Source organism: Tiliqua scincoides, chromosome 2 (assembly GCF_035046505.1).
Source record: "Tiliqua scincoides isolate rTilSci1 chromosome 2, rTilSci1.hap2, whole genome shotgun sequence".
NCBI lineage: Eukaryota > Metazoa > Chordata > Lepidosauria > Squamata > Scincidae > Tiliqua > Tiliqua scincoides.
In genome coordinates, this window is record NC_089822.1 from 187,280,946 (window position 1) to 187,307,133 (window position 26,188).

Sequence of the window (26,188 nt, forward strand, 5' to 3'; positions counted from 1 at the left end):
ACAGGCTGATCTCTGCTTCGGTTCCTCCTTTCCAAATAATGAAGTCGGCTTCATGAAGGGAAAGATTTTCTTGCTTGCTTTATCATCATTTAGTTGGGCTATCATGAACCAGTGTCCTACTTCCCCGATGCCTCTAGGAATGCATATCTCAAACTAGGCTGTGGAATGTTTTGTAGTGCTTGTGAATGACAAAGCTAAGGGTAAGGCACACAAGAAGGATTTTAGTTTAAAAATCTGCTGCAGGGGAAAAATAATTCTGAAAATTGGAATCCTTTTAGTGCCAGAAGTGCCAGGGCTCTTCATGCTGCTGTTGAATATTTATTTACTGTATTTTTATCCCGCTTTTCACCCCATACAGAGACCGAAAGCAGCTTACGAAAGATCATAAAAAACAGAAATATGAGGTCAGAGATGCATTCCGGATACTTTTGTTAGATCTGGGCCTGGTCATAAGCTCCTTCTCCACACTTGAAGTCTGTTTAATTCGTCATATGTATTCTATTTCCCTCCATAAGCCTTGTTTCTCTCTTCTGGCAAAAGTTAGGAGAACTTGTAATGCAAACGGCCTTTTGTACCAGGAATTCTGGCAGCAGGATTCAGGTGCTTCAGTCCATGTGCCATAGTTTTCCAGAGGAAGGAATTGCTAGACTCCTCTCTACTTCAGCTGTGTAGCTTGGGGTGTGCTGAAGCTGCTAACTCTGCAGGGATCAAGAGATGTAAGTATCCAGTACAATTTAACATACTCCTATAACACAGGCCTACAAAATTGAGGGACAGAAAAGTTCTTCTCAAACTTTATGGTGGTTTGATATGAATTTGGGGTGCCAATTTCAAAAATGGCATCCGTTTTGCCCTATCACGTCTAGTTTTGGAGATATAGTATAGCCTCATTAGCGAATGGTTCAAGCAGCTTCCTCATGAGGAAGCCATGGAGTAGGTTTCCTCTAGAGGAAGCTGCTTGAACCATTTGCTAATGAGGCTATACTATATCTCCAAAACTAGATGTAGTAGGGCAAAATGGATGCCATTTTTGGAATCAGCACCCCAAATATACCCAGGAATTGGTGTAACGTTTAAGGAAGCAAAATGCGTGTTGGCCTGTGATTAGAGGCATTTGAATACGATGTTGTTTATTTTACTTTGAAATAAACCCATTGTGTTCATTAAGGCTTAGGCTGTAATCCTGTTTTACTCACCAGAAACAAACACGTCTACCTATTACACTTCTGACTTGCGTCTGATACCTCAACCTGAGCAATGTATCATTCATGTACAGACTGTCCTGCTTACTGACCTTCCTGTTCCCCAACTTGATTATCTGCCCCACTGGTTGTTTCTAAACTGCTAGTATTGGCAGATTTGCTGTTCATGCTATGCCATCACTTACGGTTTCCATCCTTTTCTTTTAAAGCTGTGTGACTTTGTTAAGGGGGGGTACCTGAGGATTTTTATAGAGATCAAATGGCTTCAGTCAGAGTAGGCAGCACTGATTGAAATGGACCAATAGGCAGCCTTGTATGATCACAGGAGGGGAATGTGCTTTTACAAGCATGCTTTTCCCTGCAGGAATTGGAACAACTTTTGCTCGAGCAGGTGATAATCACCATATAGTGAAAGATTTCAGAATGCTTTGCAAACACTGCTGGGACTTTTTGGCAGTGCTTTTTTCTGTGGATAATATGTGCGTCATATGAATCTGTTGGGAAGTACATTCCGGGTCACTGAGCAACAGTGTTTGAATGTTCGTGCTAGACAACAGTATCAAGGTCCAGCATGTTAATATTTCATAAAATGTGATGTTTGATGTGAACTTTCTTCCTGGGAGTGACAGGATTTGAAATCCGTTTTCCCTGCGATTTTTGAATCTCACATTAGTACACAGTGTCTGATGGATTTCCTGTGAGTTTGCACCCAGCAGGAGAAAAAGAAGGAAGAAAGCTTCTCATTGGCTAGTTTCCCAGATACTTTTGGCTCTGTTTTGGCTCAGTGCTTTTATCGCTGTTGTGGCCCTCATTTTACAAAAAGGTAAGCCTTTGAATTAGCACTGGAATAGTACACATAAATTTCGATTTTAGTAGAAGCCCACCAGCGCTTTGTGCTCTGCATTGGCAGAGGATTCAAAGGAGGGCAGGGCAGGGCAGAAGCCAGCCTCTCACTTAGCATTGGTCTGAGAGAAGGAGCAGACTTTTTGTTCTGAATACCTCTGAAGCACAATGTGAACAAACTTGCTCCTCTTTCAGGGTTCAGAAGACTTATGGAAAGGGTCATTCTCTCACTTTGTGCCAGGCATTGGGGGTTGTCAGAAGCAGCTGCTTCTCTCCTCCACTCCCAAAAGCCCAGCACAAAATGAGAGAATTATCCTTGATTTTTCCTCACAATTGCTATAGATACATATATGTTTTTTAAATATAAGGAGCTACAATTTTAATGCATGGACATCTACGGATTGCTTCCAAATCATATGTTAAGAACATCTTGGTATCAGGCTCTGCCAATGCAATGCTCTTAAAAGACTGTGGGTACACCTCAGTCAAAGAAAAGCGCTTTCTAATCTCACTGATTTCATTGGGAAAGATTTATTTTAAAGTTTTCATACCCCACCTTGTATCCAGTGTTGTTTGTTGTGCACTACATATTGGTAATGATGGTATACAATCATGACATGTGCGTTTAAAAAAAAGTTGTTTTTTTCCCCCACCTGCTTGTTTGCTTTTTTTGTAAAGGCAAGTTAGCACATCATTTTTGCATGCAGCTCGATCTTAAGCATCTGTACCAAGGTGAAAGTCCCACTGACTTATTCCCTAGTAAGTGTGTAGAATTGCAGCCTTAAAAGCACTTGACACAAGTGTGGTCTCATCCTCCCTCCCTTCCCTTCCCATTAGCACGTAAACTTGAATTATTTCCAGTAATTCCTCCCCATCATAGAGCTGTATGAACCTCATTGTACTCTTAATGGTAAATAATTTTTAATGGCAACATGCCTCTGTTATTATTCTGTAACTTCATCAACAGTTTAATAGATCATATTTGTCTGATTTTGACCAGCTGATCAGGCTTTGAAGCACATAGGAGATGCATGAATGTTGTGTGCACATACAAAAAATTAAACTGAACCCACCACAGTTCCTATTGTCCTTGACTAGGTGGTTCTGATGAATATATCTCTGTTTTCATTATTGAAATAATTCTGGAAAAACGGTGCTGCTTAGATAATTAATCCCATTTGTTTCATATTAGTTACTTCACTGTGGGTCAAACCTGTGCAACTTTTGACTCATCAAGCTAAGGACAGTCTCCTAGCCATATGTGGCAGGCTACCAGAGGCCCATAATTTAACATCCATAAATTTTGCTGCATGCCTGGGATTTCAAAAACCGTGGGGCTATCAAGTACCTGGCAGGCCGCTCTACATGGGTAGTGTGCCACATTCAGTATTGTGGGTCAAAAGTCGTGGAAGCCAACTCTTAGCTTCTGAAGAATGACACCACATTCCCCCCTCCTCCTGGCCACATTTATTCTTTCTTGCATATGGTCAACTCTCTTTTTATGCAAATTCGCTATCTTCAAATTCTCTTATCTGCAAGGGGCAGAACTGCCACCTCTCTCATTATCTGCAACTTTGTTCTCATTATCTGCGAATGTTTTGCCATACACTCAGAATTGGGGGGGGGGCTTGGTGCAACTATGAATGGCAGGCAGGGGCTAGAGGTGTTGTGAGAGGAAAAGACAGCGGCCTCCTCATGAGCAGAAGGTAGCACCGGCGTCATGCAAGGGGTGAGATGAAGAGACACCTATACAGTGTACGGCCAATGGGGGAAGGGGTTTCAGTAATTGCATCCAGCCAATTATACTCCTCGTTTTTTTAGAATTGGTTCCATTTTGTCTAGATTGGCTGAATTTTCTGCATCAGACGGGCATTGTTATTGACCTGTGGAGAACTGTTGGGCACATTTGTGTCCACTTCCAAAGACTTACCCAAAGACGTACTTCCAGACTTACCCCATCATCTTGGGTATCATCTCAGGAATCCAGCTGGCGATGATGAGAGGTCTCTGGAAGGCTACGTGAGGGCTGCTGTGGGGCAGGAGCAAGCCCAGGGAAGGAGCCAAGAGACAGGTGGAGGAGGACGACAGGTGAAGCAATCCCCTTCTTACTGCTGAAATTTGAGGCCTTGTTGTTGGGCCAGCAACCTTCAATGAATTGAAGGATAACCAGCATGGAAAAGAAAACGACAGATATTGGAGATGTTGATAAGCCCTTGCTATCACCCAGCCCCATAGACTTCAAGTTAAGATTCAGGTTCATAAAGTTCATAGACTGTATGGTGAAAAAGGTTCCCTAGAACCAAATCCTAGAACCGTAGGCTCAGTGATTCCATATACACTAATTTGGTGTCCACTAAGTTTTCTGAGAACATAACTCTAGTCAATAACAAGAACTGACTATATTTCAGACTTTCTGAGTCCGGGCCCAATCCTATGCTTTTTCCTCACTTGCATAACTAGTGTTGCTCCAGTGTAGGGTGTTTTACGGCAGTTGCAAAGCAGCCTTCGCCAACGCGTGCTGCAGGTCTGCTGGTGGGGAGGCCGGAGTGGTGTCCAATATGCTGGTGGTTCCATGGAGACCCACCACAGCAGGTAAGCCCATGCTGGGGTTGAAGGGAGGTAGGGAGGGGAGTTGAATGGGGTGTGGGAAGGTGGAACTGGTGGGAGGAGGGCAGATTGGGTCTGGAAGGAGGCGAGATTGATGGCAGGGCACTCTGAATCACAAGCCCCTTTCTGAGTCTGCCAGCAAAAATTCACATAGCTTAATGAAGGAGAATCAATCAAGCAGGCCCAAGTTTCCCTATAAAATCTGCTGCGGCTTACTCCTGGAGGAGACCTCTAGCAGTCAGAAATCCTCTGTGAGACACAGTGGTAGCCATGCCGGCATCCCTGCATTGCTGCGTGGGAATTTAGATAGGCTGTTGGTCCATGTAGCTCAACATTATCTACTCTAGCAGTGGCTCTTCAGAGTCTCAGACTGGGATCCTTGCCAGCCACGCCTAGGATGTGGGTGTGATACCAGGGATTGAACTTGGGACTTTTTGGATGCAGAGCTGTGGCTCTCCTGCTGTGCAAGACATCTCTCAAAACAGTATTTATTCAGACAGTTGAGCTTTTAATTGTAGCCCTTCCGAAATATGAATGGCTTAATTCAGTGGTTCTCACGCTTTTAGCACCGGGACCCACTTTTTAGAAGGAGAATTGGTCAGGACCCATCGGAAGTGATGTCATGACTGAAAGTGACATCATCAAGCAGGAAAATTTTTAACCATCCTAGGCTGCAGTCCTACTCACACTTACCCAGGAGTAAGTCCCATTGACTATCATTGTTAAAAGCATATACAGAGTAGCCTGTTCAAACTACAGTTCCCATAATGCAGTCATATACCATGGTATCATCAAGTCTAATATATTGAATATATAAAATATTGAAATGAATCGGGACCCACCTGAAATTGGCTGTTTTGGAAAATGCTTGCCTGATGTGCCCTGAACCATACTGAGTGATTTCAGCTGCCATCATTGAAGCAACTATCACAAACAGAGGTGGTGGTGCTGGTGGTAAGAAGAAGATAGTGAGGAGAGAAGAGTTTGCAGCTTATTGTAGAGAGGAAAAGATTTTGTCAGGGTTCTTTGTTTGGGAAACTGATAAGCTTTAGATGGAGGAGTACAATTCTTGAAACCCCCTGGTCTGTTCAGGGTAGATCATTAGAAGAGATTCTCCTGTTCCTGGGTTTTGTCCATGCCTGCTTGTTTGACTCCAGGCGTACTGCATCATCCTTATTGCCCACACCTCCTTCCATTGAAATCTGTTTACCTGAATTGTAAGTCCTTAGTGGAGAGGCCATTTAAAGGCAGATTAACATGAAAGTTGTGTGACCTGTGGGATTGCACTGGTTGCCACAACCCATTTGGTTTTCAGCAACTGATTTGCATGTACAGGGTCTCCCCAGACCCAGAGAATGACAAGTGAGTATTCAGCTCCCCCTACTGCCAAATACATTCCTGCCAGGGAGAGGAGTTTTCACATCAACTCTGTCTCTGAAGGATATGCATTAACAGTTGCTATCGCTAGCAGCCGATATGTAACAGGTGCTACCAGTCGAATATGACTGAGTGTTGGTGATAATTTATAACACAGTGACTTTCCTTCTGCCATGCAATCCCCTCACCCCCAAAATCTGTCTCTCTGTTTTTGTTGGAACTGAGCCAGATCTTTACTTGTTGCTTAGTGTCTTGATTCAATTTGTGTCTATAAAGCATTCCATAAAATGCTGAAAACGTTCCTCTAATCTCTTGTGTTTTAATAATAGGCTCCTGATTATCCCTGGGAGAGGTTGCTGTAGGTTGTGAGTGTTTGTATTCTCAAGGTCTCTGTTTTAGTGCACATAGCAGTTGTATCCTGAATGATGAATTAGAGTTCAGAGTTAAATAATTCACTTGCTCAACCTGTCACATTTTGCTGGAAATATATTAAAGTGAAAATGGCATGAACATCAACACTCTGGACTTATCTGGTCTGCTGAGCGTCAGGCTATTTTAATACAGCGATAAACAGCTTGGGATCTATTTTAGAAAGGCTGCATCCTGGCTGGCCGTTTAGTCTTCCTGTTTATGTGGCATTTCCCCCCCCCCCCCAGCTCTTGAAAGAATGGAGTTTATGCTTCAGACACCTCCCCCGGAACAGATTTGCTATGGGATGCTCAAATCTGCAAGGGAAAGTATGCATATTCATATTTTTTTTTAAGGCACAATGCATAATGGAATTTGTAGTGTTCATTGTGTTGTTTTTATTGATGATTCAACAGGGTTGAATCACAAGTAGATATGTGGGAATAGGCTGTAGTCAGCCAAATGGGCAGGATCAAAGCCTGCAGCTCCTCAGGCCCTGCCTTCTGACCTTGATCTGTCTCTCTGATTTGGAATGGAACTCTGGAATGGAAGTTCAGGCATTTAAATGGTCTTTGCAAAATTGACAGCATTGCACAGGATGGTAAAACTACACGGGTGGTTTCATGCAAAGTTTAAAAAGTGCATTGTTTGGGATGAAATGGCAGCTGTCATGAGAATGGATACATTTTGTTGATGTAAGTGTGGTGGTGATGCAGGCTTTTCTGATTAAATGTATGGAAAGCTTGCAGCAAAGCAGCACAACTGCTTAGAATTGAAGCTGGGAAGAGGCAAACATGTTTTTTGTTGTTGTTTTTTTACTCATTGCCATCAACGTTGGTCACTGTGACTAGGAGAAACTGAACAGTTGTGCTAGGGTTTTAAGTTTCATTCCTGTGATGCAGTAGATAAAATGCTGGGGTTGAATGCTAGGCACCTGTACTGAAATCTTTACCTTGGCAGAAAGCTCATTGGATGGCCTTGGGCCAAATCATTATCACTCTAGAATTCTTGGGCTATTGCAATAAATCTGTAGATCCTTCAGACTTAAGAGGGGAAGACACAGACAGGGCAGTCTTAAAAAGTTTCTTGTTCTAGAAGTGGGTCTTGGGCTTGCTTGCTTCCTTCCCACTCTCACTTCGATTCCCAACCTAGTGCATGATGTAGAAGTGGAAGAGTCCACATATATTTTATGACAAGTGTGACCTTTGTTCCTAGGGGAGGGGCTGAAAGAAGGAATATTCACCCCCTCCAAATGTCATTGCACATAGTACAGGACACTATCATCTGAACCCCTGCCATACAGAGAAATCCCATGCTAGACAACTCTCTTGGTAGATCTGGAAGAGTCCCAAGCTGAGAGGTACTTCTCTGGCAATAGATATTTGTTGTTAATTCTCTTTTTTTTTAAAGTGGGATTAGATTGCTATAACACATTGTTAATTTCAGTTTAATGAATTAGCTCATATTTTAGAATTTGCATGAGTGATGCCAAAAGTGTTTGAGAGTAAGCTTTGATAGGGGAAAGATGGAGCAATACTGTAACAGCAGCCAAATTACTAACGCGAAAGCATCTGGAATTATTTATCTAATTATCAAAGTCACATAATGTTTTCAGAATTATTTTAGCAATGAAAACAGCCATTCTCACCCTTCAGTTAAAAGGGAGACATAGAAGGGGTTTTCTCCCCATCCCACAATAAGCTCTACTAATTTGCATAGTGATATTATATAAATATAATATATTTCGCGCACTGGAGAGGACACTCCAACTTTGCCATACGGTGTCGGCACAACACGGGAAGCAGCAGTTTACCGGTTATAAGTCTTTGCTCGATTGGCGTAGAGCATGACGCCAGGGGCTGCTTCCGACGGTGGGAGAGATAATTGCATCTCATTGGGCAGCTACCGCCCGCCTTAAGCTGGGCAGTCCCCAGCCAGTAAGGTGTTGCCTCGCCACGGTCCGTTAACCTCATGGGGTGCGTGGGGTTTAGGGTGAAAACCGACAAGCGGATCGACAACTCTGCACCATGCAACAGAAAACAGAAAACTACTGCCCTAAAGCTGGGCACCTGGAACGTTAGGACAATGACACCTGGCTTCTCTGATGACCTGCAAGAAATAGACGACGCACGCAAAACAGCTGTCATCGACATGGAGCTGAGCAGACTGCAGATGGACATCGTCGCCCTTCAAGAGACTAGGCTGCCAGATTCCGGATCTGTCAAGGAGAGAAATTTCTCATTTTTCTGGCAGGGAAAACCACCAAATGAAACCAGGGAACATGGCGTTGGCTTTGCGGTCAGAAATACCCTGCTGAAATCCATCATCCCACCTACTGTGGGAAGTGAAAGAATTTTGTCCCTGCAGCTCCAGTCATCAGCAGGACCTGTCACTCTCATCAGTGCTTATGCACCGACTCTGTCGTCTCCAGCAGAAGCCAAAGACAAATTCTATGATGACCTGGCCACCACTGTCAAGAAAATCCCTGTAAAAGAGCCATTGTTCATCCTCGGCGATTTCAATGCTAGAGTTGGTGCTGATAACAGTTCATGGCCCACTTGCTTAGGTCAGTTTGACACTGGGAGGATGAACGAAAATGGCCAACGCCTGCTAGAGTTTTGCTGTCATCACGGTCTCTGTGTCAGCAACACGTTCTTCAACACAAAGCCCCAACACAGAGTCTCTTGGAGACATCCAAGATCAAAGCACTGGCACCAGCTCGACCTGATCCTCACCAGACACTCCGGCCTTCCCAGCATCAAGATCACACGCAGTTATCATGGTGCTGTCTGCGACACTGACCACTCCCTGGTGTGCAGCAGAGTGAAACTGCAAACAAAGTGACTGTATCACACGAAAAAGGAAGGAAGACCTCGCATTGATACCAGCAAGACCCGGGATCAGAGAAAAGTGGAGGAATTTGCACAAGCGCTTGAGGAATCTCTTCCAGGCCCGGCCGAAGCAAACGCATCCAACAGATGGGAACATTTCAAGAATACCGTTTACAACACCGCCTTGTCCATATTCGGCAAGAAGACCAACAAGGCGGCAGACTGGTTTGAAGCCCACTCTGAGGAGTTGACACTAGTCATTGAGGAAAAGAGGAGAGCTCAAGCAGCATACAAGGCCTGTCCCAGTGAGCGCAACCTGCAGGTCCTCCGAATTGCTCGCAGCAAAGTCCAACAGACTGCCAGGAGATGTGCTAACGACTACTGGCTCCAGCTATGCTCCGAGATACAGATAGCAGCTGACAAGGGCAACATCAAGGGGATGTATGATGGTATCAAGCAGGCCCTAGGTCCAACACAGAGGAAAATTGCCCCTCTGAAGTCTGCCACAGGCGAGGTCATCCAGGATCGGGCACAGCAGATGGAACGCTGGGTGCAGCACTACTCTGAGCTATATTCCAGAGAAAATGTAGTCACCGAAGAAGCACTGAACAACATTGAGTGCCTGCCTGTGCTGGAAGAGCTTGACAGTGAACCAACCCTAGAAGAACTTCACGTGGCCCTGGACTCCCTTGCCTTTGGCAAGGCACCTGGAAAAGACAGCATCCCTGCTGAAGTCCTAAAATGCTGCAAAGAGATCATCGTCACTGAGCTGCATGAAATCCTCTGTCTCTGCTGGAGAGAAGGTGGAGTACCTCAAGACATGAGGGATGCAAACATCATCACGCTGTACAAGAACAAAGGTGACAGGGGTGACTGCAACAACTACCGCGGCATCTCTCTCCTTAGCGTTGTAGGAAAGCTGTTTGCCCGAGTTGTACTAAAGAGGCTCCAGGTACTTGCAGAGAGCGTCTATCCAGAATCGCAGTGTGGATTCCGAGCCAACAGGTCCACCACTGATATGGTATTCTCCCTTAGACAACTGCAGGAGAAATGCAGGGAACAACGACAGCCACTCTTTATAGCCTTCATAGATCTCACAAAGGCTTTCGACCTGGTCAGCAGAGACGGCCTCTTCAAGATTCTCCCCAAGATTGGATGTCCACCCAGGCTCCTCAGCATCATCAGATCTTTCCACAAGGACATGAAGGGCACTGTTGTCTTCGATGGCTCCACATCAGACCCTTTTGACATCCGAAGCGGAGTGAAGCAGGGCTGTGTTCTTGCGCCAACCTTGTTTGGGATTTTCTTCGCTGTCCTGCTGAAGCAGGCCTTTGGAACTGCAACAGAAGGCATCTATCTCCGGACCAGATCAGACGGAAAGCTCTTCAACCTCTCCAGACTGAGAGCAAAATCCAAAGTCCAGCTGAAATGTCTGCGTGACTTCCTCTTTGCCGACGATGCAGCTGTCACTACCCACTCTGCCAAAGATCTCCAGCAGCTCATGGATCGTTTTAGCAATGCCTGCCAAGATTTTGGACTGACAATCAGCCTGAAGAAAACACAGATCATGGTTCAGGATGTGGACTCACCTCCCTGCATTACAATCTCTGAGCATGAACTGGAGGTTGTCCATGACTTTGTGTACCTTGGCTCAACGATCTCCGACACTCATTCTCTCGATACCGAGCTAAACAAGCGCATCGGTAAAGCAGCTACCACGTTTTCCAGACTCACAAAGAGAGTCTGGTCCAACAAGAAGCTGACGGAACATACCAAGATCCAGGTCTACAGAGCTTGCGTCCTGAGTACACTTCTGTACTGCAGCGAGTCATGGACTCTTCGCTCACAACAGGAGAGGAAACTGAGCGCTTTCCACATGCGCTGCCTCCGACGCATCCTCGGCATCACCTGGCAGGACAAAGTTCCAAACAACACAGTCCTGGAACGTGCTGGAATCCCTAGCATGTATTCACTGCTGAAACAGAGACGCCTGCGTTGGCTCGGTCATGTCGTGAGAATGGATGATGGCCGGATCCCAAAGGATCTCCTCTATGGAGAACTCGTGCAAGGAAAGCGCCCTACAGGTAGACCACAGCTGCGATACAAGGACATCTGCAAGAGGGATCTGAAGGCCTTAGGGATGGACCTCAACAAGTGGGAAACCCTGGCCTCTGAGCGGCCTGCTTGGAGGCAGGCTGTGCAGCATGGCTTTTCCCAGTTTGAAGAGACACTTTGCCAACAGTCTGAGGCTAAGAGGCAAAGAAGGAAGGCCCATAGCCAGGGAGACAGACCAGGGACAGACTGCACTTGCTCCCGGTGTGGAAGGGATTGTCACTCCCGGATTGGCCTTTTCAGCCACACTAGACGCTGTGCCAGAACCACCTTTCAGAGCGCGATACCATAGTCTTTCGAGACTGAAGGTTGCCAATACAATTATATAAATCATAATTCTAGTGATGACGAAACAGCAAAGAGGTGGAGAAGTGCCTGGTGATGATGGACCATGAGGTCCCTATTATACGCTGTAGCTGGAACCCATATGATATAGGTTGCAGATAAGGTCTGTGGATGCTCACTGAGAGATTGGTGGACCTCACGGGAAAGCTCAGTACACTTTGTATCGCTCACTACTGCAGCCCCTGACTTTAAAATGTGCAGAATCATAGTCATGACCGCCCAGCAAGGCAATCCATGCATGGACATAGTTTTCCATATGCGGATCATCACCCCTTTAGAGGGAGACAAAAAATCAATCCAGCACCCAGGGAGTTATGCACTGTTGCAGTTCGTTCATATCTCATTCTGTTGGGTTCTCCATTGACCTCAGTGGAAGCGTACAACTTAACAGCACCTTCTTCTAGGTGTAACATTACATGGTTTTTGTGGATGGGACCATCTGGAATGAGCATAGAATTCAAACTGGAACCCATGTCTCCCCTGCGTACTGACAGTGTCATGCTTGTGTAACATCACACTGATATAACTGTGGTACACCAGTATACATCTGCTTTGCAAGTCCTTCCTTCCTTCCTTCCTTCCTTTCTTTCACATTTTTATACCACCCTTCCTCCAAGGAGCTCAGGGTGGTATACATGGTTCCATCGCTCCTTTTGACCTCACAACAGCCCTGTGAAATAGGTGAGGCTAGTGACTGACCCAAGGTCACCCAGGAAGCTTCATGGCTGAGCAGGGATTTGAACTGGGATCTTCCAGGTCTGTGTCCATCTCCTGAACCACTGCACCATCCTGGCTTAGTTGTGATCCAATCCAGAGATAAAATTGCACTGTTTGGTTGCTTTTCTGGAATCCCCCTATGTGGGTCTACCATGAGTATGATTTCAGAAAGCTTGTTACTGTTTTCTGGAAATCCATTCATTTGTTTCCCCATAATATCACTGATTCCCCCCCCCCCCCAATCTGTGGTGTCTTATAAGTATTATGCTCTTAAATTTGTAAGTCTTTGTGAATGAGCTAAATGTCTTTGCCAGATATTTTAAATAAACTGCTATGGCCATTAAAAAATGAAAAACATCCCTTTTACATGGCAGTCTGCTTTATTTTGCTGTTCTTTTTAAAGTTCTGCCATGTGCAAAAGAATTCCCCAGTGAATCAAGGTGGCAGCAATAACAATGTGAGCATCCATTGAAGGCTGCTGGCAGAATTATCTTTCTGCTGAGTTTCATAAGCTGATTTATTTATGGACACTGGATGAGAATACTTTCAGCTGGAATGTAGGTAGAGAAGATGACTGTCTAAAGCCCTTGCCATAATAAAATTAAGGATTTGCATAAGGGAATTGCTATATGGGGTTATACATCATACCTATCTAGCACATTAAAGAGGAGCAATTTGGATATAAAACAAGAAAAGAAAATGCATTTGCTCCTGCTGCGGGAGCAATCAGGATATGGAAATAACATGCAGGAGCTCATGGGACATTTTTTTTAATCAGGCACTGGCTTTCTGGTTTACCTAATAGTACTATTGGCTTAGACTTTTTGTTTCTGTGGGCAATTTCACACAACAACAGGTTTGGAGCTGTAGGCAATTACAGCTCTCTGATGAGCGTACATATATGAAGCATGTTTCCAAACAGACTTCATAGCCTATCCACCATAACTCCCCAAATGGTGATTCAGTGGCTCCAGCATAGCATCTGCTACATCCTCTGGGGGAGTTTTGACCTCCAGAGGCCTACTCAGGGCAAGGAACATTTGTTCCCTTGCCCTGGGGGAAAGCCTGTGCTGGCCCATTGGGCTTACTTGAACCTGTATCAGCGATATTGCTGGTGCAAGTCCTTGTGGACCTGAGAAAGCTCACTGAGCCCTGAGTGGAGGGGCCTTGAATTTGGCAGGTGCCACTGTCACTGAACTCACCCCCTTCCCAGTTCTGATCCGCTCCTCCCACCCCCTGTTGCTACCCCATTCTGCCCACCCCCTGCCCTGTTCCACCTGTGTCTCCCTCCAACCCCCTGCGTGATCCTGTTTGTGCTGACAGGTGTCCTTTATGTGCTGCCGCATGGAGCCAATCACTCACTGCTTGTGACAGTGGCCAGCCCATGTGTGTCAGCATATCACTGTTTGCGACACTGGAAAGCTCCTCATGCCCCTGGAGCCCTTGCTTCTGGTGGCACCAGATGCTGTTAGGATTGGGCCCCAGGTGTACCTTGTGTACATCAATCTTGTGTGTACCTTGTGTACACATGTAATGTGAGAAGAGGTACTCCAATTACTCAAACTAACATTTGTTAGTCTCTGGGAGCTTCTTGAGTCTCAGACCTGCTTCAGACATTCACAACAGTCTCTCTTTGATCTGACTGGCCTTGGTGTAATACTATACACAGGTAAGCTACAGCTCATCAGGAGTGATCACACTGATTGCAGCAGCCACAGTTGTGCTGCCTCAGATGTGTAAATCGCCACTGGGAAAGTGCATCTTGTTTTTGTAGATAACTTGGGTCATCAATTCTTCACACAAATGTGTCCCCAAGGACAATTGTGTGGTGAAGATTTTAAATGTCTGAAATAGCCCTTAGCTTCTAGTTGATGGCATTGTAGCTTTATGGTGTGTTGTTTCATGGTTACGGTTAGGTCAATCACTCTCCTCCATCTTTCAGCATCAATACAGTTATAAGAGGAAAATAACAAAGAGATTGCAGGAAGAAGGAACCATTCCAAAGAGTTATGAAACAGAAAAGCTACAGGTGGAAACAAACGCTATAAGAGAAAAAAGGTCTGCGTATCCCTTTCAAGCAGCTCACCAGGCAAATGGTTCTCTCTTACTTCTTAGTCTCCTACAGTGCTCATCTAGCAGTCTGAAAATCTGTTCATTATTTAAGGATTGTTGGGATTAATTTTTAAAACAAGCATGGGATGTTGAAAAGTGACTTGTAATGCTAGTATTTCTGGAAACTTCAGACATGCACATTCTGCATGACTCCAGTTTGGCACCAGTTTACATTATAATGATTGGGTTTTTGATAAAATGCAAATTCTGTTCACCTTGAAACTCGCCTCACTGCAGGTAGGAGGTAACTTGTGAACCAGGATTAGTTTATCTTTAGGCACATGGTGAGGGGTACAGGGAAGAATTGGGGGAGAGAAAACCACTGCCATAAACTTATTGAAACTTACTTTGGGGGATGAATGAGCAATATTGATCTGAGAGTCATGTCCGTATTACATTCCTAAATGTATGTAATAAGACTTTCTGCTCAGTTCTAGGAAGGCCCTGGTGTTTACTCCTTGGGAAGTGTACCTCTGAATGCAATCTCAGCATCTGAACTGTCAAGACTTAACATTCCCCAGAGGCAACAGACCTGTTTTAGCCTAGTCTTACATTTCAGGAACAAGACCAGAGAGACTGAGGGCCCAATCCTATCCAACTTTCCAACACTGGTGCAGCTGCAGTGTGGCCCCAAGGTAAGGAAATACATGTTCCCATACCTTAAGTTGGCCCCAGTGACTGCCCCTCCACCACAGGATGCTGTGTGCACCCCATTGGCGCAGCTGCACCAGCACTGGGAAATTGAATAGGATTGGGCCTTGAGTTGCCACCCAGTAAGTTTAATGGATGAGTGAAGTTTTGAACCCAGGACGTATAGTCCAATTCTAACATCACTATAGCCATTGCCCCACACTGACGGTCCATATATACGTAGTATGCAGTTATGATACGAAAGCTGTGAATGACAAATTATAGCATAAGGGCAAATGTCAACCAGTCCCATTAGTGCGCAATACAATATCTGAGGGAGAGGATTTGCTGTGTGGTCTGAGGTGAATGATGGTAAATGATGGTAAATGGTGACTGAAGTGCATGTTGGTTTTGCCACTTCTTAGCTGAGTGCATTGTTATAGTTTGTTTCTTTTTGCTTGCATTGGGTTCATACCACTTGTTTTTGTTTGTTGGTTTGTTTGTAGTAGATCCACTCTGTTTACCTTCAGGATTGGTTCTCACATCCATGAGCATTACTTGATAAATGTAGACTGGAGAACTGGCAGTTGAAGGTGCGAGAGTTGAGAAAGTATTGTGTTTGAGATGATTAGCAGATACTCTGCACACAGAGACAGTCATGCTGCCTGCATCAGAAATAATGGGGGAGGGAATATTATGTTGCTGAACATCTTTCACATGTTTGATAACATAATCTGGGCCCCAAATTGGGACCAGTGTGAATTGGGTTGGCCCGCAGTATCTTTCCTGTTTGGCCTTTGTTTTCCCCGGCATTACTTAGAAAGCCTGGTGGCGGAGAGGGCTTGCAGCAGGTGCCATGATAGGGCATTCCTATACATTGTAGCCAGCATGCCCAGAAGTAGCCAGGTCTACCAGGAATTATGGGAAATGTAAGTTCTATAGTTCCCAGGGTTCCTAAATGTTGCTGTGCATGTTCAGAGCAGCATCTAGGACTGTTGGGAACCATGGGAAACATAGTTCCCTTTGTTCTTAGTTCCTATATTATGTTGTGAGTTTGCTTGCAGCAACGCATAGGACCTAGCATAGTCTGTAGCACTATAGTACCACAATGAGCCCTGCACACTGCCTCACCCAGGTAAGTTTAAGAAAGGGCTGCGGGGAGGGCATGAAACAAATAATTTCAGGTCAGGCCTGAACTCTGGAGGCGTCTGGGCCCAATTCTAAATACAGGCAAATTCAGGGGGTCGGTCATTTAGAATTGGTCTCAGACCCCTTCAGAAAGGCCTAATCTGAGAAAGAAAAATAACCCCCCCTTTAGGTTTCACTCTAACACTTGTGATGGAAGGTGATATGAAAGTTGCATTTGTAGCAGTGGATCTGTAGTGCAAGCGGTTCATAATAATAATAATAATAATAATAATAATAAACTTTATTTGTATCCTGCCCTTCTCCCTGAAAGGGACCCATAAATGCAAGCCATTGCTCAGTGTTTGCATCATCAAGTGATGAATGTATATGTGTGAATCAGGGTGGTGTAGTGGTTTGGGAGGTGGACTTAGACATGGAAGATCCAGGTTCAAATCCCCCCTCAGCCACAAAGCTTCCTGGGTGATCTTGGGCCAGTCACTTTCTCTCAGCCTCACCTACCTCACAGGGATGTTGTGAGGACAAAAGGAGGGGAGCAGCTGTGTACACCGTCCTGAGCTCTTTGGAGGAAGGGCGGTATAAAAATGTGAAAAATAAATAAAATCAAGCTACACTTTTCTAGTTACCCACATTCGTATCTCCTTAGAACAGTGTTTCTCAAACTGTGGGTCAGGACCCACTAGGTGGGTCGCGAGCCAATTTCAGGTGGGTCCCCATTCATTTCAATATTTTATTTTTCGTATATTAGACTTGATGCTACCATGGTATGTGACTGCATTTGGGGAAATGTTACAGATCTGTATTTTTAACAATCTACTATGTATATTCTTTTAACAATGATAGTAAATGGGACTTACTCCTGAGTAAGTGTGGGTAGGATTGCAACCTAGAATTGTAAAAAATTTTCCTGCTTGATGATGTAACTTCCGGTCATGACTTCAGTCCTGGTGGGTAGTGACAGATTCTCATTCTAAAAAGTGGGTCCTGGCGCTAAATGTGTGAGAACCACTGCCTTAGGACATGCTTTATGTCCACTGTCCAGGCAGATATTTAATCAGGGCTTATCTAGTTGTCTTTGATGTCTTCCATCCAGGCCATTCAGATGCATGTGATTGTGACTTAATGAGCTTCCAATTTTGATGCAGACTTTAGATTCTTAGAGATATCACCTAGCAGAGTAAGGAATCTGCATGCCTCTGGCCGTAATTCCAGGAGCCTACCTTGATGTGAAAACTTTTAGTAGGGTGGTTTGCTTCACACCCCAAGATGAGCTCTCAGAGATTTCCTGTTCTAACATCACTTATCAACATCATCTTAAGATGACTCATCTCTGCCTTTCATTTGTCTTGTTACTCCCACCTCTGGCATGAACTTCAAACAGCTTCAAATGGAAAAATAAAAAAAAGAAATCAGAGTACCAGACTACAGTAGTACAGGAGCAGCTGCATCTACTGGTTGTTTGCTGGATTTTTGCAGGTACAAACCTTTCTACCTGTGAACCTGCAGGATCAGCACTTGGTAGCTTTTCCATGGCAGTGATAAGCTGCAAGGGTTTTTCTATCATGTGCCTGTCAGATATGCATATTTATACCTTGAAGCAATTGTTTCCTTACTAAGGGGAGGAAAAAGCACAATCCACTTCTGAACATTGGGGTCTAAGCAGATGCTTTAAATTTAGAAAGCAAAATTGGTAACACAGTAATGATGGCCTTAATGCTTCTGTATATTACTTAGACACTTTTTGGTTAATGATGCATTTATTCCTTTTACTGTTTTCAGAGTATTTATCAACTGCCCACCTTCCTTTTTGAGCCCATTCTGAAAGATTCCCTCTGTACAGAAGGATGAGTCACTCAGTTCCTGTGACATTTTCTACCTCCTTCAACGGTTATGATAAATTCTTTCTGTTCTCTTATCTCCCTGTATATATCATGCAGAGCCTTTAAAGTTCAAAAATGTTATCTTGTTCTCTTGGTGGCAGGTTTATCTCAACATAAAGTTGTTTTCAGCTTTCATTGTTCCCTCAAGAGCACTCATTTGGGGTTTTTTGACGTCCAGTCTTAGTGTTTCACTTTAAATACCTCTCTTTTTGATTATAAACCAGGAAGAATCTAATATTTTCTCTGACAGAGGCAGCTAAGAATTGGGGACTCTGTAAAAATGTTCCAGTCAGATCTAAACTATAATGGGCATTGTGCTTACCATAGGAATATGGATGCCCAGAAGTCAGCAAAGCCATTATGCCTTCCCTGGAAAATGGAAAGGCATGCTTTCCAGGCATTTATTTTTCACATTTTTATACCGCCGTTCCTCCAAGGAGTGCAGGGAGGTATACATAATTTCTCCTCAGCTTTTATCCTCACAACAACCTACCCTATGAGGTAGGTGAGGCTGAGAGTTAGTGACTGACCCAAGGTTACCCAGAAAACTTCCTGGCTGAGCAGGGCTTTGAACCAGGCTCTTCCAGGTCTAAGCCCAACCAGTACACCATCCTGACTCATTAGATGAAATGATTTAGGCCATTACAAATGACTTGCCATAATCCATTCATTGCACCAATGATATAAAAGTGGGGCTTGTACAGTATTGCATTTGGGAAGGATGTTCTGTATTTACAGCCTTATGTGCATGAATTGTGCATGAATACATGCTGCTCCCTTGTCAATGTCCTGGTGCAGGTGAAATGTTTCCCAACTCCTCCTACTAGCTCATTCTTTTCTCTCATATGCAAATTTTCTCCTTCCTTCCTTCTTTCTTCCTTCTTTCTTCCTTCCTTCCTTCCTTCCTTCCGTAGTTTTTTTTAACTGTTCTTTAACTAGGATTGTCTTTGTAATCCAAGGTTGAGCTTGGAGTCTAAAATGGGTTTGGAAATCCTGCTTATGAGAGAATTTGATTAGCACCATTGCAGACATAACACCTCACCATAATTAAAGCAAATAAAGGAATGGAGGGGGGAATTCCTTACTTCCTTCTCCCATATGAATTAAAAGTGGGGCTTGTACAGAGCCTGTTCTGGATCTTCCCAGCCATGTTTAAGAGATCCATAAAATTGTGTCTGAATTTGGTTCATGTTACGTGGGTCTCAGCCTGGCAGCTCTATGCCACCAGAATGTGATTAGTCAATGGACTTTTTTAAATCTCTTACAAGCACAAGATCTTGTAAGCATAGAAGTGTTAGATTCTGCACAGGGCTTCTTCAGAAGTGCCAAAAGTGTTTGGTCATAACAGCAGTCTCTTCTAGACAAGCAGAGATAACATAATTTGCATCTGAATATATGACTCATTCTTTAATTGACCTTGCTGTGCTAATTTCTTTCTCACCAAATGTAACCAAGAAAAAAAAAAGGATGCCCTGGCTGGCATTCTTCACATTTACCTGAGGTTGACAGGTTTAAAAAAAGTCAGAGAATGATCAGTTAACAGAATGTGGTTTAGAAAACAGAGGAAAAGAAACATAATCTCTGTTGCACGAGCACAGGAAGACCTCACAAAGTGTGTTGGGGAGGGGGATATCTTACCAAAGAATATATGGCAGGTAACTGTGCCCTCACGTTCATGGTTTCTTACGTGCAATTAAACTACTAGTAATAGTATCGGTATGAGGATGAATGAAATCCTAGCTGTATAGCATTCTACATGCTAAAAATGCTATATAGATGACTGATGATAATCATAAAAGAACTTGGGTGTCTGGTTAGCACCCTGGATGAAACTATCCATCCTTCCTGTCTCCTTACAGTGATTCGCACCTGAACTGCAGTATATAAGCCTGCCTTTTATGTCCATCTTTTATGTCCATTGTTAACATATTTATAGCAGTCAGTATTCATTTTGATAGATTTTTTTAAGCTTTAAGTGGTTTCACAATAGTACTGTATATTAAATTGGCAGAATAAAATTTTTGGAAAGAGATAGTAGTGCATATGCACACAGGGTCTCTGTGCTGCCTTGTTCATATGTTATGAAAAGAAACGTATCCATATGATATTGTTGACTTTAATAGCACTGAATATGTGAGTGCTCACTGGGAGAAATCCAATTGCACAGTTTAGATTTCAAACCAAGTGCGGTTTAACTGTGTTCCAGGCTATGCCCTTTGTGATTAGTTAACAGTATACTCTTCTTTCTTTCGAACTGTTGAAAATCATACCCTCAGTTCTTTTTTTCAGAACCAAGAGCCCCAGTTTCTTTAGGATTTCTTTGTGATTCTAGGGAAAATGCTTGTCTCCATATTTTTTGTTGCTCTTTTCACTGTTAATTAATCTTTGTGATATCCTTTTAAGAGAGGGGGCTATCAGAACTGTGCACAGTATTTCAATTGTGTATTTACCATAGATCATATAAGAGCATTATATTTGCTTTTTTATTTTCAAATTCATTCCTAATAGTTAATGAGAAAGTTACATAATGTCAGTCCCAGTAGAATTTTGTGGACTCCAATGTTTACTTCTCTCCATTATGAAAACTTACTTACTTACTCCATTATGAAAACTTCCTATTTTGTGATTAATTTGTTTGATCTCTGTTCCTTCCCCCATAACTGCTGCTTTAATGTAGCAGTCTTTGGCTAAGACTTTATCAAAGTTTTTTGGCTAAAGGTCAAGGCCTTTATCAAAGGCCTTTGAGAGTTTGTTTGTTGAATCAACCCTATCTACCTGCTTTAGCACCTACTGATGGAGAGTGAGAAAGTGAGTGTGATGACATGTGCATACTACATTACCATCAGTTATTCCTATCCTGGAGACTTGGAACAAAAAGTCCTGCTTTTGCCTCCACAATATTGTGAAGTAATATTGTGAAGTAATTTAGGAAAGCTATCCAGCTTTCCAGAGCTGGTGCAGCTGTACCAATGGGGCATGACTGCATCCTGCAGTTGAGGGGCAATCATGGGAACCTCCTCAAGGTAAGGGAACATTTGTTCCCTTACCTCAGGGCTGCATTGTGGCTGCATCAGCACTGGAAAGTTGGATAGGGCTGGGCCCTTAGTAAGGGGTGAAGGGAGTGATTCCTGAGCTCACTGTAGAAAGCGATCTGTCCTGGCCAAGCAGGCATAAGGATGAGAGTTTCCTAAGGTCTCCAGTTGGAATCAGCTTACCAGATTGGCTTGTTGAGAGACTCCTGGCCCAGTCTTATCCAGGACTGGCTTGTGTGGTGCAGGGGCACTGATGCAGCATGTGATGCATCCCACGGGCCAGCCAAAAACCAGGCCAGCTGGAAGAGTTAAGTAAAGTAAATTTTTACCTTCCTCTTCCACTGCTTCCTGGTCCCCTGTGGGCCTACTGTGCTCAATATTTTTCTGGCATAGATCCAAACGACTGCAGGGAGCACATCAATCCAGGCCCTTGCCCTAGCCCAATCTCCACCCTGATCAGGTCACCGTCATCAATAACCTGTGCTGATAGCCAGTCTGTGTCCCATCACTGCTGGTACAGAGTTTACTGGCTACGGAGTCATTGGTAGTGAGCTGTAGATGGTTGGAGCAGCTGCAGCGATGGCAGACTGCAGGATCTGCCAGAGAATTGCATGGGTAGGATTGGGCTCTCAGAGAATGTTTCAGGCTAGATCTTGAATCCCTTGGCTACTACAATTAATGTTAATTAGCAGATTCAAAACCTTATAAGAAACATACTCCTTTCTTCTCTCCTAGTTTGGGGGAGGCTTCTCACTGCTCTTCTTTGAATCTGCCTCTACAAAGAAACAGACTCCTTCATTATTGCCAAGGAGTTAGTTCCTGCAATACCATGAAAGCCTCCTTCCTTTTCCCACATCATGAAGGACAATTAGAGGCTACAACAGAAGGAAGCAACTTGCTGAGGCCATGAAGAAACCCAGGTTGCTGTCACCATCTGGTTTTAATCTAGAGTCATGCCACGTGTCAGTTAATTACCCTGGTTAAAAGGCCAAAACTTTCATCCTGATGTAATCAACAGTTTTTTTACCCTCTGGTTGAAGTAATTTTGCAGGGTAACTAGTAACCAATGCCCTATTTTTCCGATGGAATTACTGTATACAGCACAGCACATAATCTTTATAAAGGAACTCTGTCCATCCACTGCATCTGATGAGGGCTAGGAAACTTAGTCCCATGCTGTCAACCTATTCTCTGCTGACTTCCGTAAAAACTTAGACTTGAAAGTGATAACGCCAAATCTTCTCATACATTTGAATGTCGAGCTCTGGGTAGATCCAGCCCCAGCAACTTTGCACGATGAAGCGTGAGCAACACAAATGGGCCATAATGGTTGATGCTGCAGCTGTGTATTCCTTGATTTCTTTCTTACACCATCAGATTTCCGCCCAGTCTATGACAGCCTTTTCAGTGTGATGAGTTGTTGAGCTTCTATCTCTTTTTTTTTTCCTCCCCTCTTTCCCCTCAGGGAGAATTAGAGAGAGAGGCATGACACAGTTTAAACACATTTGACATGTACTAGAAACCTAGAAGTCTATATGAACATGCAACTATCGTTGCCTGTTGCAGCTAACCAAAGAAAGGTTGTTCTATATTTAGCTTGGACTGACCTGAATGAATGGCTAGGTTTATTAGCTGGACTCCAGACATTTCAGCATTCAGTCTTACCACCTGCTCTGGAACAGCAGCAAGATGATCAGCCAGTAGAGAATATTCACAAACAGGAAGGGTGGAGGTGCTGAAAAACATGAGGCAGAGTTTCCTCTTAAGAATGCAGCCCTGAAGGTGAAGTGGCATGGAGAATGGTAAAGCCAGAAAGTGTGACTCTCCATTTCTCCAGTTGTGTGAAATGATTTACTTCTTTATTAAGCAGTATGTGTCAAGTGGATTTAAAAGGCTGCCCTCTTCACTTTGCACTTCACGCTTGCACTGCCTGGGTGTAAATGTGCTTGTAGAAAGAAGGGTATCCAAAACTCCGGCTTTTTCTGTTTTTTTTTTCCTTTTGCATTTGAAGGGAATCTAACACTGCAGCCAGTATAAATAAACTCACAGCCCACTCCTAAGAGCCACTGTACTGGCAGATAAGTGTTTAGTATTGGGTGCTTAGTAGTGCGGAAAACAGTTGCACTCCTTCAGTGTAAAACCTTACTACATCTGTGGTGTAAAACTGGCACTGAAAGCCTACCGAGAAACATGAAAACAAAGCATCAACCTGCTAACTACACTGGCAAGAGCTACAATCACCACGTGTGATATACTGTTGATACACAAAGCTCTTTCATGTGGGGGGGGGGCAGTATGGGCAAGAATTCATCTGTCCTCCAATTTAAAATTCAGAAGGAGAGTCAGAGTTTCATATGACTGGCACCTGCAGCAGTGGTTCCCACACTGCTGAGATAAGATTGGGAAGGGCTCTTAGGAAGGGGCAGTGATATGCTGTGCACTGTTGTGTGATTGACAAGAACAGTGGCACAGAATATCAGCAGATCCAGATTATCAGTGGTGTAACTGGGGGGCGCAAGGGGTGCAAATGCCCCAGGCGTTTGAGGGGGCGGCACTGCAACCCATTCCCCCCCACCGGATTTTCTGAGCCACTGTCGTTGCGCTTCTGCGCCAGTCTGCGCTTTCTTTAAAGGGGAGAAGAGGTGGGCAACCCTCAGATAACGGGGAACAGTGCCTATAGTGGCTGTGCTCCTGCTGCTAGCGGCACAGAAGGCTCCATTGGAGCCTTTTCGCGCTGCTGGAAGGCACCCAGGAGGCGAGTGCCACTTCCAGGAGGCAGGTAGTTCTCACATCCTGGGCTCCTTTCAGCAGCATGAAAAAGTTCCAGTGGAGCCTTCTGTGCTGCTAGCAGTGCCACAGAAACCTTCACCAGAGCCCAGGCTTCCTTCTCCCTGCCCCTTTTTTCAAAGGGGGAATTAAGAAAGCAGCAGTGACTATGATGTCACCACAATTGTTTCTGGATTGGGGTGGCAGTGAATGGGGCGTTGGCCCCTGTTGGGAAAACTGCCAGGGCTGCCATTCCAGATGATGTAGGCTTTGACTGGTGGAAATAACTAAAATTCACTATTCTGTCCTCAGGGGCTGATGATGAATTAGTTGTGCCATCTAGCCTAGTGGCACAGAGTATAAAGTGCTCCATTTTCCTATTTGAAGCGGAGACTGATCATGGCACCTAATATCAGTTCTGTCTTTAACATTTAACCTGCGCTAAGAGGCTGTTCGGTTCCATCCTAGTTTCTCTTGGTAGAGAAGGGAGCTGGCCCCATTTTGTAACTGCAAGCAGAATGACTAGCAAAAGCTTCAGTATAATGGCAGTTTGACTGAGAGCAGAGTAGAACTTTCCCAAACCATAAAGATGTCTATGTCAAATAACTTGAATTCTTTTTGAAAAATTTGAGGCACAGGAGAAGTTTGACAATCAGCACACAGAGACTGGGCTGTCTCTCAAAAGATGAAGCTGTCTCTTGTACCAAATTTCTTTTGTTCCAAACCCAGTTTAAAACTATTGAAATCAGAGCAGCGTATCAGTATAGGAGCACCTAGGATCTGTCCCCTTACATTTTCCCTGCCTTAGTCACATTGGAGAGGTTAACCCCACAGTAAGGCTGTAGAGAGTTGAGTTCAGCACTCAGCTGAATCCATTACTCTCTGTGTATGGTCTTGGAACCAGCCTTTTTCCCTTTCTTCCAGGGCTAATGGGAACAGCTTTGCATCTGTTGCATGAACCCTGTGAAATTCTGTGTACTTCAGGAGACTTGGTTGAAAATGAAAAATACTTTCCTTTTTTCATAGCCTCCCATCAGCTTTGTGTCAACACTGGAGACCTTCTGCTGTATTTGCAGTGTAAACTATGCAGGAGGATTCTGGGAGTTTGAAGACAAGGGCCCTGTTTTTCGTTCTACCTATTTTTGTTATTAGTGCTTCAATTATTTATGTTCTCAACTATCACATGGACACGTTTATATTTATTTTAAGAGGATGTCAAGAGGCTCAATTTGTGAAAATTTGGAAATCAGGTGCAATGTATTATTACATAGATACGAGAGGCTGATGCGTTAATTGCCCTATTAACAGCCATCCGTAACACCCTGACTTTACCCTTGTGGCATAACATATGGAAAATAAACCTTTGACAAATGTTTTTGAAGTGTCTTTTCTAATCCATCCATTTCCTGTGGGCTCCAGAACACCAGTCCATTCCTCAAGCTTCTTCACTGGAAGCTGCTCTGTACATATACTTCATACGCACAAAAACCTCGCACCCAGTACTAGGGAACTGTGGGGCTCAGATTGGGACAGCTATATTTCAAGAAGTTGTTGCATGTGGTACAATTATCTTTTTCACACACTTCATAATCAAATGACTGAGACAGCATGATGTGAATGATTTTCGAGGTTTATAGCATTTTAATTTGCAAAGTGCTTTTGCTTTAACTTGTAATTAAGAGAGATTTGCATGTGCTGAATTTCTTGCACGTTTGAAAATTGACTCTAGTTATTTCGGTGTCTTAGCTTTCCTCAGTATCCTTTTTAGATTAGTTTTAACATATCAATCCATACAACGTCAATTGACATTGTTTCACACAAATTTATTGAGGATCACCAACTAAACTGAGTTCTTCTGTGGCTGCCAAGCATGTGTCAGTATAGAAAACCCTCAGAGGCATTGAACTTTGGGCTCCTTGACATGTTGTTGTTGCCACGTGGAGACTGCCTGAAATAGGGTATACATGGTGACTTCTCTGCATAGTAGCTGTAGTGTGTGAAGGATCTTGCCACTTGGATCAGATTCATGGTGTTTCCACACCACTGGCAGACTTTTGTTGTTGTGGTGTGGAAATTCCCAGTGCAGTCAGGAAGATCCATGTGGCTTGGTACAGCTGCTGTATGGAGCATTAACAGTGCAGAGGCTGTTTGAAGGTGGCCTTCATGTGGCAATTGCCACA

General features: G+C 44.0%; 1 protein-coding gene across 4 annotated transcripts in view; it reads left to right on the plus strand.

Annotated features, from left to right (window-relative positions):
- The window catches only part of JADE2 (jade family PHD finger 2), a 167,868-nt gene that overhangs the window by 62,592 nt on the left and 79,088 nt on the right, over positions 1-26,188 (plus strand). The window contains exon 1 of one of the 4 annotated variants that reach the window (XM_066618228.1): positions 6,697-6,766. The exons of the other annotated variants lie outside the window; for them this stretch is intronic. The gene's annotated coding sequence lies outside the window, so the exon portion shown is untranslated. Of the gene's footprint in view, positions 1-6,696; positions 6,767-26,188 lie in introns of those variants that run through there. 4 annotated transcript variants of the gene reach the window in all.